This window comes from Sinocyclocheilus grahami, unplaced genomic scaffold (assembly GCF_001515645.1).
Source record: "Sinocyclocheilus grahami isolate Dianchi unplaced genomic scaffold, SAMN03320097.WGS_v1.1 scaffold397.1, whole genome shotgun sequence".
NCBI lineage: Eukaryota > Metazoa > Chordata > Actinopteri > Cypriniformes > Cyprinidae > Sinocyclocheilus > Sinocyclocheilus grahami.
The window spans coordinates 161,659-177,145 of NW_015505576.1; the positions used below are offsets into that span (position 1 = coordinate 161,659).

General features: G+C 36.0%; 1 protein-coding gene across 5 annotated transcripts in view; it reads left to right on the top strand.

Annotated features, from left to right (window-relative positions):
* Window positions 1–15,487, top strand: part of LOC107550400 (transcription factor AP-2-delta-like) — a 70,691-nt gene that overhangs the window by 30,966 nt on the left and 24,238 nt on the right. For 3 of the 5 annotated variants that reach the window (XM_016231658.1, XM_016231661.1, XM_016231662.1), the window contains exon 1: window positions 9,689–9,767. The exons of 1 other annotated variant lie outside the window; for it this stretch is intronic. The gene's annotated coding sequence lies outside the window, so the exon portion shown is untranslated. Of the gene's footprint in view, window positions 1–9,688; window positions 9,768–10,448; window positions 10,506–15,487 lie in introns of those variants that run through there. One more of the 5 variants, XM_016231660.1, reaches the window with a different exon arrangement.

A 15,487-nucleotide genomic window follows, 5' to 3' on the forward strand; every position in this document is an offset into this window, starting at 1 on the left:
ACGGTATTTAACTGTAAATTTAAGTTAAAACCATAAAACCGAAAACGTTGCTACCGTATTTTTTACGGTAAAATTCCGGCAACCACAGCTGCCGGTTTTCTACTGTAAATCTTTTTTTTTTTTACAGTGTACCCAGTGGAAAACCCCCGAAAAGTGAACCGTACCGTGCCGTATCATGCAGTGGAAAAGCGCCATAGGTTGCTGCTGGAAGAGGTTTTAGTGAGGCCAGCAGGGGGTGCTCACCCTGTGGTCTGTGTGTGTCCTAATGCCCCAGTGTAGTGACGGGGACACTATGCTGTCAAAAAGCACCGTCCTTCGGATGAGACGTTAAACCGAGGTCCTGACTCTCTGTGGTCATTCAAACAAAATCCCAGGATATCTTTGATAAAGAGTAGGGGTGTAACCCCGGCATCCTGGCCAAATTCGCCAATTGGCCTCTGTCCACCATCATGGCCTCCTAATAATCCCAATATACTGGTTGGCTCCTGGTTCACTCCTTCTCCTCTCCACCAATGAGCTTGTGTATGGTGGGCTATATGACACAATATGGCTGCCGTTATATCTGCTGCATTTGGTGGTGGTTGAGGAGCTTTCCCCTTTCAAAGCGCTTTGAGTACCCAGAAAAGTGCTATATAAATGTAATGACTTTTTTATTATCATTATTATTATTATATGTTACAAAATATTTCTCTTTCAGTGCTTTGATGAAATGCTGTTCATCAACATTCTATTCATTTAAGAATCCTGAATAAAAATCCCAGCTAACAAGGAACATTCTCAGAACATTCTGGCAAGGTTCTCTCAAAGAAACAATCTTCCAATAACGTTAGTAGAGCGTTTGTTCAATGTTCTTAAAACATTAGCACAAAAACATTATCTGTACATTGTGGAACATTTAAATTGGATGTTCGTTTAATGTTTTTTAAATGTTACACATTTTTTCAGAATGTTCAGAGAACATTCAAAATAGCATTCCCAAAATGTTTGCAAAATGATCAAATGGAATATTTCCTCAACATTTACATAACCAAAAAATCTACATGTTTAGAGAATGTTCAGAAATAACGTTTTCAAAACTTTTTGAACATTTTGCTGGGATGTAAAAAATATGAAGCAGCACAACTGTTTTCAACATTGATGATAATCAGAAATGTTTCTTGAGCAGCAAATCAGCATATTAGAATGATTTCTGAAGATCATGTGACACTGAAGACTGCAGTAATGATGCTGAAAATTCAGCTTAGTTTTGATGTACAGAATGAGTATAGAGAGGGATGAAATTAATGTGGAGAGCAGATTTGGAGAAATACTTGAGGTTATATTGAGATCAATGATATTTTGCTGCAGACTTTTCCAGATAACATTTTTAATGCTCAGAAGTTACACTTTGATAACTATGTAGACTTTGTGGGTTTATGTTTTATTTAATTGGTTTCAATTAAGTATCATTTTTGTCTTAGACGTTTCTCATAATTTAATATACATGATACAGTAGTTGACATACATTAAGATTATAGAGCCTTAAAATTAATTTGACTTGAATAGCTAATTTGATCTTTGAATGTGAGGAGAAATCTTTAAATTCATATTGAAATTGCAGACATTGGTATCTTATAATCTGAACACAGTTTGAGACGTTGTTGAGATCTTGTGAAACTCTGATATTCCTCAGTTTCTCTGGTGGAAAATCAGCGTATTTTAAACGGTATTTAACTGTAAATTTAAGTTAAAACCATAAAACCGAAAACGTTGCTACCGTATTTTTTACGGTAAAATTCCGGCAACCACAGCTGCCGGTTTTCTACTGTAAATCTTTTTTTTTTTTACAGTGTACCCAGTGGAAAACCCCCGAAAAGTGAACCGTACCGTGCCGTATCATGCAGTGGAAAAGCGCCATAGGTTGCTGCTGGAAGAGGTTTTAGTGAGGCCAGCAGGGGGTGCTCACCCTGTGGTCTGTGTGTGTCCTAATGCCCCAGTGTAGTGACGGGGACACTATGCTGTCAAAAAGCACCGTCCTTCGGATGAGACGTTAAACCGAGGTCCTGACTCTCTGTGGTCATTCAAACAAAATCCCAGGATATCTTTGATAAAGAGTAGGGGTGTAACCCCGGCATCCTGGCCAAATTCGCCAATTGGCCTCTGTCCACCATCATGGCCTCCTAATAATCCCAATATACTGGTTGGCTCCTGGTTCACTCCTTCTCCTCTCCACCAATGAGCTTGTGTATGGTGGGCTATATGACACAATATGGCTGCCGTTATATCTGCTGCATTTGGTGGTGGTTGAGGAGCTTTCCCCTTTCAAAGCGCTTTGAGTACCCAGAAAAGTGCTATATAAATGTAATGACTTTTTTATTATCATTATTATTATTATATGTTACAAAAGATTTCTCTTTCAGTGCTTTGATGAAATGCTGTTCATCAACATTCTATTAGTAATGACTTTTTTATTATCATTATTATTATTATATGTTACAAAATATTTCTCTTTCAGTGCTTTGATGAAATGCTGTTCATCAACATTCTATTCATTTAAGAATCCTGAATAAAAATCCCAGCTAACAAGGAACATTCTCAGAACATTCTGGCAAGGTTCTCTCAAAGAAACAATCTTCCAATAACGTTAGTAGAGCGTTTGTTCAATGTTCTTAAAACATTAGCACAAAAACATTATCTGTACATTGTGGAACATTTAAATTGGATGTTCGTTTAATGTTTTTTAAATGTTACACATTTTTTCAGAATGTTCAGAGAACATTCAAAATAGCATTCCCAAAATGTTTGCAAAATGATCAAATGGAATATTTCCTCAACATTTACATAACCAAAAAATCTACATGTTTAGAGAATGTTCAGAAATAACGTTTTCAAAACTTTTTGAACGTTTTGCTGGGATGTAAAAAATATGAAGCAGCACAACTGTTTTCAACATTGATGATAATCAGAAATGTTTCTTGAGCAGCAAATCAGCATATTAGAATGATTTCTGAAGATCATGTGACACTGAAGACTGCAGTAATGATGCTGAAAATTCAGTTTAGTTTTGATGTACAGAATGAGTATAGAGAGGGATGAAATGAATGTGGAGAGCAGATTTGGAGAAATACTTGAGGTTATATTGAGATCAATGATATTTTGCTGCAGACTTTTCCAGATAACATTTTTAATGCTCAGAAGTTACACTTTGATAACTATGTAGACTTTGTGGGTTTATGTTTTATTTAATTGGTTTCAATTAAGTACTAAATGTTACACATTTTTTCAGAATGTTCAGAGAACATTCAAAATAGCATTCCCAAAATGTTTGCAAAATGATCAAATGGAATATTTCCTCAACATTTACATAACCAAAAAATCTACATGTTTAGAGAATGTTCAGAAATAACGTTTTCAAAACTTTTTGAACATTTTGCTGGGATGTAAAAAATATGAAGCAGCACAACTGTTTTCAACATTGATGATAATCAGAAATGTTTCTTGAGCAGCAAATCAGCATATTAGAATGATTTCTGAAGATCATGTGACACTGAAGACTGCAGTAATGATGCTGAAAATTCAGCTTAGTTTTGATGTACAGAATGAGTATAGAGAGGGATGAAATTAATGTGGAGAGCAGATTTGGAGAAATACTTGAGGTTATATTGAGATCAATGATATTTTGCTGCAGACTTTTCCAGATAACATTTTTAATGCTCAGAAGTTACACTTTGATAACTATGTAGACTTTGTGGGTTTATGTTTTATTTAATTGGTTTCAATTAAGTATCATTTTTGTCTTAGACGTTTCTCATAATTTAATATACATGATACAGTAGTTGACATACATTAAGATTATAGAGCCTTAAAATTAATTTGACTTGAATAGCTAATTTGATCTTTGAATGTGAGGAGAAATCTTTAAATTCATATTGAAATTGCAGACATTGGTATCTTATAATCTGAACACAGTTTGAGACGTTGTTGAGATCTTGTGAAACTCTGTGATATTCCTCAGTTTCTCTGGTGGAAAATCAGCGTATTTTAATTGCTCTTCATTAAATATCATTGCTGTTGAGGAGCAGTGGTATCTTATAATCTGAACACAGTTTGAGACGTTGTTGAGATCTTGTGAAACTCTGATATTCCTCAGTTTCTCTGGTGGAAAATCAGCGTATTTTAATTGCTCTTCATTAAATATCATTGCTGTTGAGGAGCAACAGTCGAGACATTCAAGATATAAAGCTCTTGTGTGATTGTTCTTTCTCAGCAGACCCTGTGAAAGCTGTAGATCAGGTGTTGTACAGGTTTGTTGTGCAGATTCTCAATTAGCTGGACTGCTGTTCTGGGCAGCACTGCAGTAGGGCAACAGAACAAAGACAGATGCACTGTGGGATACCAAATACTCAACACACAAACACACACACACACACACACACACACACACACACTCTCTCTCTCTCTCTCTCTCTCTCTCTCTCTGTGTGTGTGTGGGGGGGGGGGGGGGGGTGGTTTGGTCTGACATGACAGAGCTACATTTATTTTCTGAAGAAAACTTGCATGCAAAACTCACTACAATATTGCTAGGATGTTATGGATGGTTGCCAGTCATTGCCAGGGTGTTGCTATAAATTTTCTATGGTTTCTGAGTTCTGGTTGCCATTGCTTTGCTATGTAGTTTCTGAAGTGTTACGAGTAGTTGCTAGAGTGTTCCTATCTTAATCGTTGCCAGGGTGTTGCTATGTAGTTTCTAAGCTGTTCTGCGTGGTTTCCAGGATGTTGCTATGCAGTTTCTGACTGGTTGCTAGGGTGTTGCTGTGTAGTTTCTGAGGTGTTCTGAATCATTGCCAGGGTGTTGCTATGTAGTTTCTGAAGTGTTCTGAATGGTTGCTAGGGTGTTGCTAGGTGGTTCAAGTTCAAGTTCACGTTTATTTATAAAGCACATTTAAAATCAACAAGTGCTGTACCAAAGTGCTGTACAATTTTAAAGTGGTTGTTTACTGGCCCAAATCAAAAGAGTTCACCTTCAAGTCTTTTTTCCCTCAAGAGATTTCTTTGGGCATTTTATCGCCCACCTAGCAAAAACTGTGCATCTGATCATAACCTAGCAATCAGCACTAATTAAACAACCATAATTTGCAATAAATCAGTGTTTGATGTAGCTTATGAAACGCATCACCATCTCCGTGTGAAATTCTCACAGGTTTCGGCTGTAACAAACACACATGAACACTGATTGAGTTTGCAGGTGTTTGGATTGAATTTGAAGGTGTTATTGCAAACAGAGATTTGAATTTCCATCCAGAGCAGCAAATAGGAAATGAGACCAATAACCTTGACTGGCATTTGCTCCTGTGTGTGTGCGTGTGTGTTTTATATGCATGAGGATTCTTTCATTTGTGTTTTATTTGCGCTCTTCGGTTGGGGAGATAAAACTATTAATATATATGGCAATGAGAGAAGAGAGGCTGTGGCATATGCCTGCAAGCAAGAATATTAAAACTAAGAGAACTATAGTGATATCCAGCCACACGAGTCATTTAGGAGACATGGACAATCTGGTGCTGGCTATTGTCGTGTGTAATCGATTTGCTCTGCTGTCTTAGATCTTAGGTCTGAGTTTTCCATAGGTCTCACATGATCTGACTCTCTCTTTCTATTTCCCTCAAGATAAAAGTAGCTTGATTGACATAGTAAAAAAAAAAAAATCTAATTTATAGTTCATTATTTATACAGATGTTTAAAAGCATGCCTGTTGCATGTGTCATTTACAAATTCTATTACAAATTATTAGTAATTATATTACTAATTATTACAAAAATATGAATAAATGTATGTTCCTCTATCGTAAATCCTCTTGGATAAAAGCTTCTGCTAAATGCATAAATGTAAATATATAATTTGTATTATTAATTTATGTATTTGTATTTATAATAATAATAAAAATAAATGTAAACAAATCAATGCATAAAGGTATATTTTTATTGCAAGTTGGCTTGGAAAAAAAGCATCTGCATAAATATTGCATAAATGCAATTTTATGATTATTATTAATTATAATGATGATGATGATGATGATAAATGGATGTATTAATGTATATTTTGTATTATTAAATCAATTGTTTTCTTATTTTGGTGTTATAATAGTAATAATTAATAATAATAAAAAAATAAATGAATTTAATAATAAAAATTATAACTATCATTAATAATGCAAGACATGAAATGCTTTGGGGCAGAAAATTGTAAATAGTAAAACAAAATGCATTTAACAGTAATAACTAAAGTAATTCAGCCTAAAATATGTGTGTGTGTGTGTGTGTGTGTGTGTGTATGTATATATATAATTTTTTTGTCTTTTAATTATTTTTTTCAGAAATTTTTTCAAGTTTTTTAGAAACTCAGACCATTTTGGAGCAACATGAGGGTGAGTAAAATAAATATCATTTTTGGGGTTTTTATTTTTTACACACTGACTGAATAAAAAAAAGTTATTTTAAACCCCACTGCTGTATGCTCTTCTATAGCATCAATCCGTAGACGTTCTTATACTTGTGTACTTTAATTAGTATCATTGTAAAATTCTTAAACCTGCTCTTGAGAGACACTGCAACCTGCGATTTCTGTGTAGAGAGTTGAGTTGCACACAGCAAAGCATGATGGGACGGATAAAACAGGGACTATTAATCCAGAATGCCCCAAATGAGAAGGAGCGAGCGAGCAAGAGTTTTAAGACTCGTTTTGCTACAGGAAGCTGTCACAGACATTTACTTTCGTGCCGTTTGCTGCAACAACTTTCTTCCATAAGCCCCCATGACCCCAGAGACAAGCTCACTACGCCTCCATACCCTAAATAACTCCAGATTAAAATTTTACACACTCTCTCCCTCTCATGTTCTGACAAAGAGCAGTGTTGGCCTGTCATCTCCGATCTCATCTGCTGAGGAGACATCGCTGCTCCTCAGTAAACACAAACACACACTCACAAATACGTTCAGACACGCTCTCGCAAACCTTCATTATTCTAAACACATGCATCATGCGAGTTTAATGACATTCTATATTAATTCTATATTGATGCACCTTGCATGTTGCATGGCAACCGTAAACGAGCATGAACTATATTAGTGAAAATTATTTACTTTGATTATTATTAGTAATGCATTTAACTGTTTATTCAACAATGTGCACAAAAAGTATATTTGCATCAAAAACTCTTAACCCTTGAGCTGTGCTGAGAATCTTTGACCTAATTTGGTTTTCCTAGTAAAAAATGGCCAGCATTTGCTTGTAAATCTCTCATTTTGTCAACTTGTTTTCTTTCAATTTGCACAGGAACTGATTGATCGTAGGTCTCGTTCATCTGATCTTATGCATTTCAGTTTTTGAGTGAATAAATAAATAAATAAAAATAAAACCATGATTTGTGGATAATTTTTGAAATGTTCACTCAAAAACTGACTGAGGTGCATGAAGTCAGATCAGTGAGGCCTATAACCAGTACTAAAAAGAAATACAAACCCTGTGCTCATTGAAAAAAAACAAGCTGATAAAAAGATTTAATCCAGTATTTGTTAATAATATAGCATAACAAGAAATTTATAAGCAATTTTTTGTAGTCCAGTCATTTTTGATTGGGAACACCACATGTGTAACAAGGTCCGGGGAAAAAATTACAAAAATTATCAAATTTTTTGGGGGAAGTTGAGATACCCTGTGTGTGTAAAGTCAGTAAGTTATAGTACAATGTGACATTAAATAGCATTTTCGGGGGAAAATAAAATCCTATCTAGGTCAAAATGACTGTGACACAACATTAGCGTTAAATATAAGTTAAAGACACCTAATATAAAGTTTTTTATTTAATTTCTATTGTACTTAAGAGACCCTTTAAACATGCTAAAATCACTGTAGTTGTAATTTGTCATATTTAGTAATTTTGTGAATATAATGGTTTGAGTTTAAAGGCCATTTAGTTCAATGATTGTGTTTGTTTTGCCAACAAATTGTTTTGCCATAGAAGAACATTTTTGTCTAAATGGTTCCGAAGAACCTTTTGAAGCACCTTTTATTTTTAAGAGTGTAGAGTTTCGCAGACTCCTGTCACTGTCCACTCTAATGCAGATGTATAGATTTATAGATGAGGAGAGATCTTTTTGTTTAATTTATCACTTCTCTCATCCTCTTGCTCTCTTCTCAATGTCTGTAATTTTTTGTAATCATAAAGATGAAAGCACTGATGATTTTTGCCCTGAAGTATAAACAGAACTGGCTGACGACATCAATATCCACAAATCTAAACAAACGGGAGGAGCAGCAAACTTCACAAAAGTGCCTCTTCAGCATGTGTGTGTTTGTGCGACGCGTGAAGTGTGTAACTGACCAATTAGACTACAAATTAGACCGAAAATCAAGGCTTGAGCGGGATCTTGATCAATAAAAATTTTTTTTTCATGTTTTTTTTTGGGGGGTGGGGTGGGTGTTCAAAATCTCAGACTTAAAGTGAAATGAGAGTGAAACAGACATCAGAGTGGTTCAGACACACATGCACACAAATTCATTGTGACGTTCAAATAACGTTGACTCTGCTGGGTCGTGGAAATAAAGCCGTGACGATAGCAAACTCAATAAAACACGAGTACATGAGAAACAAATAAACATAAAAGACAGAGAAAGTGTTTTAAGGGGCATAACCTAAAAACAACACAACTGTGTGTGTGTGTGTGTGTGCAGAAATTGATTGCTCTTTGTCTGCAATGTCAAGACATTGTGAATGGTCCTTTTTTTCAGCTCAAGAACAATAAAACAGAAAGTCTCCTGATACATAAGTACCTCGCGCGGGAGGAATGGGCCATTCTCTTTATTTTTTACTATCGTTTGTCCATCACACTCATTTTTTCGTGGTTCATTACTCCTTCTGTCAATGGCTTTAATTTTCCACTTCTCTGCCCTGACACACAGTGAAGGACCTGCACTGGGCTTCACTGTTACTGCCTGTCTGAAAATACAAACACACAGCTCATGCAACTGGACATAAATGTGAGTTTGGGTTGAATTTTAGACTAAATTGTCCCCAGAAGTAACCTTAATTGGGCAAAACTCTCTTCAAAGGCAAAATGATTAATAAATAATATACAATTTCAAATTTTTTGCATCTTTTTATATAAGGTATAATTGGCTTCAAGAGAAACTGGGGCTAGTTGTCACACGAAGAAAATGTCACAATGGCTATTTTTAAACAGAAGTCAATATTTCAAATCATTATTTTGTTAGTAGCAATTTTGTCTTTTTTAAGCATCTAGTTAAAAGCTAAAATAATTTTTGTTTTTTTTGTTTTTGCCAACTAACATAATACGTTTTTAAATGTTTTTGAAAGAAGTCTCAAGGCTGCATTTATTTTGTATATTAATATATGTTGGCCAAAACATTTATATTTCTTGTATGGTTTTTTTTTCTTTAATATTTTTTTAATATTCATAATTGTTTTACTATTAACAGTAATTTAGCATGTTATATGAACTGCATGTTTTTGAGCAAAACCTTGAAAAGGGTTTTCAATCTATATAGAAAGTGACTTTCAACAATAAGGAAACCCACACGTGACAGCTAGTCCCAGTTCGCCCGTTTATAGTTAGTCCTCCTCGTTACCCGGATGAGCGTGTTCGGTATAAGAGGAGCTGGCGGTCTGTCTTTAAACAGTTATTGCGTTTAAAAGAGAACGAGGGGAAGCGCGGGAGAAGTGAAATGCAGGGAGACAGGTGCTGGCAAAGAGCAAGCGAATGAAACATGAGGTGAGACAGACGGGCCGAGGAGGGGAGCAGGTAGAGAGACAGATATTCTCATTCATTCAGAGCAGATCTGATACACACACACACACACACACACACACACACGACCTCTCGCGGCTCTGTGCTCCCGCTATCTTGTCACATCGTATCCGCGCTGATGGGGGGGAGGGGGAGGGGGAGGGTTGGGGCGTCGCCTCAGGGCTCGTCGCCGAGCAACAAAAGACCACTCAGCTCGCGTTAGCCCTCCCGTCGGCCAATCAGGACTGACGGAACTCGGGCGCGGTCCGCTGCTAGCCTTCAAATGCTAAGTGCTTCATTAGCCACCTTTCATATCGCCGTCGCCCCCGGCAACCCACTTTACACTCGCCATCCCTGGGAGCGCGGCAAAACTTCAGTCCGCCGTCAGGCCACACACACACACACATATATATATATATATATGTGTGTGTGTGTGTGTGTGTGTGTGTGTGCTGTCATCAGTGCATTTTGTGGTTTCCAGAACCGCTCACAGTCACACAATCAACGCTGAATTCGTTATGCGCGCGCGTGACCGCAGAGTACAGCGTGAATTTGTTGTTATGAGTGTGTAATGTGGTTAGACATCACTGTGTGTGTGTGTGTGTGTGTGTGTGTGTGTGTGTGTGTGTGTGTGGCCTGAAGCTCTGCAGATGCCTGAAGCCTCTCCTGTCAGGATGGAGAGATCGGACTGAGAGGGAAACAGGAGAGAGCAGCTCCATCAGGGTACCGCTGTCTGTGTGTTTCCTGTTATCTTCCTCTCACTTTCCTCCTCTTCCTCAGTATGTCATGGTGAAGCCTGGAGTCAAACACACTGTCTTTCCTCAGGACTGAAATCTGGAAAAGAAGCGGCACTTGTACAGCACTAACAAGTAGCCTACCAGTATTTTTTGGAGGTGCACTGTGTGGTATTTTTTATATACCAGAGTACCATGCAAATATGGTATGTGAATGTTTTTAGCTGATTAATTATGCATTGTCTGTAACAAAATACTATAGTGTTACCATCTGCCACTGAACTAAAGGGTTACAGGGAAAGGCTGCAAACAAACAGGGTTTAGTTGAATCTAGTTTTTCTTCCAGATCAAGATTTTACATTGGAAAGCACGTGGCGACAGAATAATAAATAGTTTTGCTTACAAAAAAAGTAAACAAAATTGTGCTTGGCATCAAATACTGGAATTGATCAAATAATAACAATATGTAAAATAACATGAAAATGTATACATTTTATAATTGCATTCAACAGCGTAAGATTGATTTACCAGCAACATGCACAAAACAATCATCAGGTTGCATAATATATTACCATTAGAGAAATTAATAAGCTAGAAGACTGTTTGCTTGGACACATGACTTTTGACGGCATCAATAAAAGATATGGTGTTTACTCCTGCCTTTTAATAGCAAACAAAAACCTAAAACAAAATTTCTGTGATGTCTTTGCACAATTCTATGATTGGTTGTAGCATTTTAATATTTAGCATTGTGTCGCTGTCTTTGAGTTAGTCAGAACAAACCATTTGGATGGTTTAAAGAATATTCCAGGTTGAATACATCGTACAGTAAATAACATCTTTGACCTGATGTTGATCACCACAGACAATATTCTGACTTAGTTTGAGTGAAATAAAACAAAAAATATACTGAAAGTTAAGCATATACAATGGAACTCTATGGTGCAGCCCTTGTGTTTAACCCCAGAATTTTCCGTTCATGAAAATAAATAAAAAGTCTTGTAGTGTACATAATAACGTTAATGACAGTGTTTCAGCTGCATCTCTTCTTGTCCTACACGTCATCTATTTTTCATCTCTCTGCTGTTTAATAGTACTTTAAATCTATCTGATTAATATATAAGAGACTCTTTGCCATATGTGTTTAAATGAAAGATATGGGTTAATTATAACAGTGCAGTGTCTTGCCCAAGATCTCATGTTCAGGTAATCCTTTTACTAAGATTGACACATTTGTGACCCTTGTCTTAAGTCGCTTGGGTATATTTTTTAGCAATAGCCAAAAAAGCATTGTATGGGTCAAAATTATTATGGGTCATTATTATTTTTCTTTTATTTCAAAAATCATTAGGATATTAAATAAAGATCATGTTCCATGAAGATATTTTGTAATTTCCTACCGTAAATATATCAAAACGTAATTTTTGATTAGTAATATGCATTGCTAAGAACTTCATTTGGACAACTTTAAAGGCGATTTTCTCAGTATTTAGATTTTTTTGCACCCTCAGATTCCAGATATTCTAATAGTTGTATCTCAGCCAAATATTGTCCTATCCTAACAAACCATACATCAATGGAAAGCTTATTATTAATTTAAACAAATTGATTTTTTTTTTCTCTCATCTCATTTAGTCTCTTCTCTAATATCATATTCTTTTCTCACCTCTGCTCTTCTTGTCTCTTTCATCTCATCTCTTCTCTATTATTTTCTTGTTTCTTCTTAGCTCTTTTCATTTAATCTCTTCCTTTGTCTCTCACATCTTCTCATGTTGTCTCATCTATTCACATTTTACGTCTTCTCATTTCATAATTTTCTTTAGATTCTTCCCATTTTGTCTCATTTGTCATTTTCAGCTCATTCTCATTTTCTTCTCTTCCATTCTCATTCCATCTTTTATTTAGTTTCTTAGTAATTAATTTTTAGCTAATCGTTCCTCAACTCTTCTCTATTTTTTTTTTCTCTCATCTCATTTAGTCTCTTCTCTAATATCATATTCTTTTCTCACCTCTGCTCTTCTTGTCTCTTTCATCTCATCTCTTCTCTATTATTTTCTTGTTTCTTCTTAGCTCTTTTCATTTAATCTCTTCCTTTGTCTCATAACTCCTTTCCTCTTATATGAATCCTCTTTTCTTCTTTTATTTCATCTCCTCTATCGTTTTTTTTCTGGCTTCTTGTCTTGTCTCGTCTCTGCTCATTTCTTCTCTTCTTGCCTCCCATCTTTTTTCCTTTAATTTAATCTCTTCTCACTTCTGCCTGGGCGATAAAAACGGTATCGATATTTATCGACGGTACACCCTCTTCGATATCGATAGAAAAATTGTTTGATATAGCTCACGATATAAGCATGTGCTATGAGTGACGCACAGAGCACACACAAACACCGAACACATGCTGAAATGAGTGCTGTGCCTGCCTGTGATGAGGAGATTGTGAATAAAGAATGAATATTAGTCGAATTTAAAATAAACATTTGCATTTGAATGTTAGGTGTGCATCAGGGAGCGCGAGATGCGGTGATGATGTAAGTGACGTTGTTGCATTTGAGTGTTTTGTTAGTCTAGCCCACGAGACGCGCCGCTGCTGCGTTATTCATTCAAAATATTAGAGAAATATAGAAGCTCAATGTTGTTCATAATTGTTTATGCAATTTACGAAATTATATTTGATTTTTATTTGAGTTAATTTAGACGTAATGCACGTTTTTATAGAGTTACTTCCTTGTGTTGACAATTTAAATGCGCTGCATTATTTTGCTCATTCCACCCTCCTGTGGCCTCGGGAGACAATTAGACCTATATATAATAGATTTTAATTTTAGTTTAACATTCAAATTAAGCTTTATTTTGTTTGTAATATAATTATTATTAAGTCATCCTGTGGCCTCATGAAAGTTTGCTGAGGCCCCGGCCACCTGGTTGAGAGACACTTTTTTTTTTTATCATTTCTATACTCTTCATCAAACAGGTATTTAAAGATTGGACTTGTTTACATGCTCATTTCAGTCCCAAAACAGGTAAAACACATTTTAATACCTGTCAACATCAACAAGAAATGTTGTTTAGAATAAACTCTGCAGCTCATTTGTAGGAACCAGAACATTCTTACAATCACTTCCCATTAGTAACTGTGCCACACTAAAATCACTACGTGGTACTACAGTAAAACAATTGTAACTTGTTATTAGCCACCACTGTCATCTAACTGAATGCCTTTTACACTGTTGAAAGCAGAACCCATATTACTTTATTATGGCTTTTACATTAGTAATAATAGCAGCAGTAGTAGAAAGCATGGTCGGCTATTTTGATGTAAACCATAGCTAAAATAAATCTGTATCAAGGCTGTATTTATTTGACCAAAAATACAGTAAAAACAGTAATACTGTGAAATATTATTACAATTTAATATAGCTGTTTTCTATTTGAATATTTTTAAAAATGTAATATATTCCTGTGATGCAAAGCTGAATTTTCAGCATCGTTACTCCAGTCTTCAGTGTCACGTGATCCTTCAGAAATCAGTTAACAATTATCAGTGTTGAAAACAGTTGTGCTGCTTCATATTTTTGTGAAAACTGTGATACATTTTTTTTCCAGGATTCTCTTAGGAATTGAAAGTTCAAATGAACAGCATTTATTTGAAATAGAAGTCGTTATAATATTATAAATGTCTTTACTGTCACTTTTGATCACTTTAATGCATACTTCCTCAATAAAAAAAAATTATTTTGAGAAAAAACAGGTATTGTATACCAAGATGATCTGATCAGAAATTATAATAGTACATTTCTGGTGCTCATGAGTTCTTTATATCACCTTGTCAGGTTGTTACTGCAGTAATATTGTCACAGTATTCATTGAGTGTGTGTGTGTGTGTTTAAACTCAGATTGACTGATAGAGGCTTCAGGGAATTTGCTTGTGGCTTTTGCCTGTAACCTTTATATAAAACCAGGTTTTGATTTGAAACGTCTCACTAACACCCGTGACACTGCATTTCAGGAACGAGTTTGCAGAGTGTGTTTCTGCAAAAGCCAGACGGGCGTCTCGTCGGACAGTTGGGTGTTTAGGTTATCCGACTCACATTGAGAGGCTGAGAGTTTTCATACTGTGTGTGTGAGAATGTGATATTGTCTCTGTGTCGAGTGGGAAGGTCTGCGGCGCGTAATTAGAATATGGGCTCCTGTGTTGTGACTGGCTTCTTTGAGCGAGCTCACCTGTGTGCTTCCTGCTCATTAGCATTCTCATGCATATTAATAAGAAGCAGAGGCGCAGCACGCCCTAACTTGGCCGCAGGGCATCATGGGAGATTACTTGCATGAGTAATCCCGCTGGCTGGAGTTGGTCCAGAACTCCACAGCTGTCCGTCAAAGCGCAGGCGGGCAGAAGGGCATCAGGGTGTGGCGGGGCAGGGCAGTAAAGGGCTAGCGTTTAGCATGGGCTTAGCATTAGCTCATGGGGGAGGAAGTGAATCTCCTTTTGCATCGTAATGAGAGGGGTTTTATGGCGGTTTTGCTGATTAGCTTCTATTTAGTTTAGAAGTTTGCTCTCTAAATGTCTAAAACTAGCGCTGTATGCTCTCTGATGATGATGATGATCTTCAGTTTCGTAATTTTACCTGTTGTTGACATCTCAGATTTATTAGTTCAAGAAGAAATGTCTAGCGCTGAACTACAGAAACATGTTGCTGAGGTGATAGAATCACTTTAATAGCATTTCAGTGTACACTATACAATTCAAAGGTTTTGGGTTGGTGAGATTTTTTTTAAGTTTTTGAAATAATTCTCTCCAAGGCTGCATTTATTTGATTAAAAACAGAGTAAAAACAGCAATATTGTTAAATATTTTTACAGTTTAAAGTATCCATTTTCCATTTTAATATATTTTAAAATGTAATTTATTTCTGTGATGCAAAGCTGAATTTTCAGCATCATTACTCCAATGTCACATGATCCTTCAGAAATCATTCT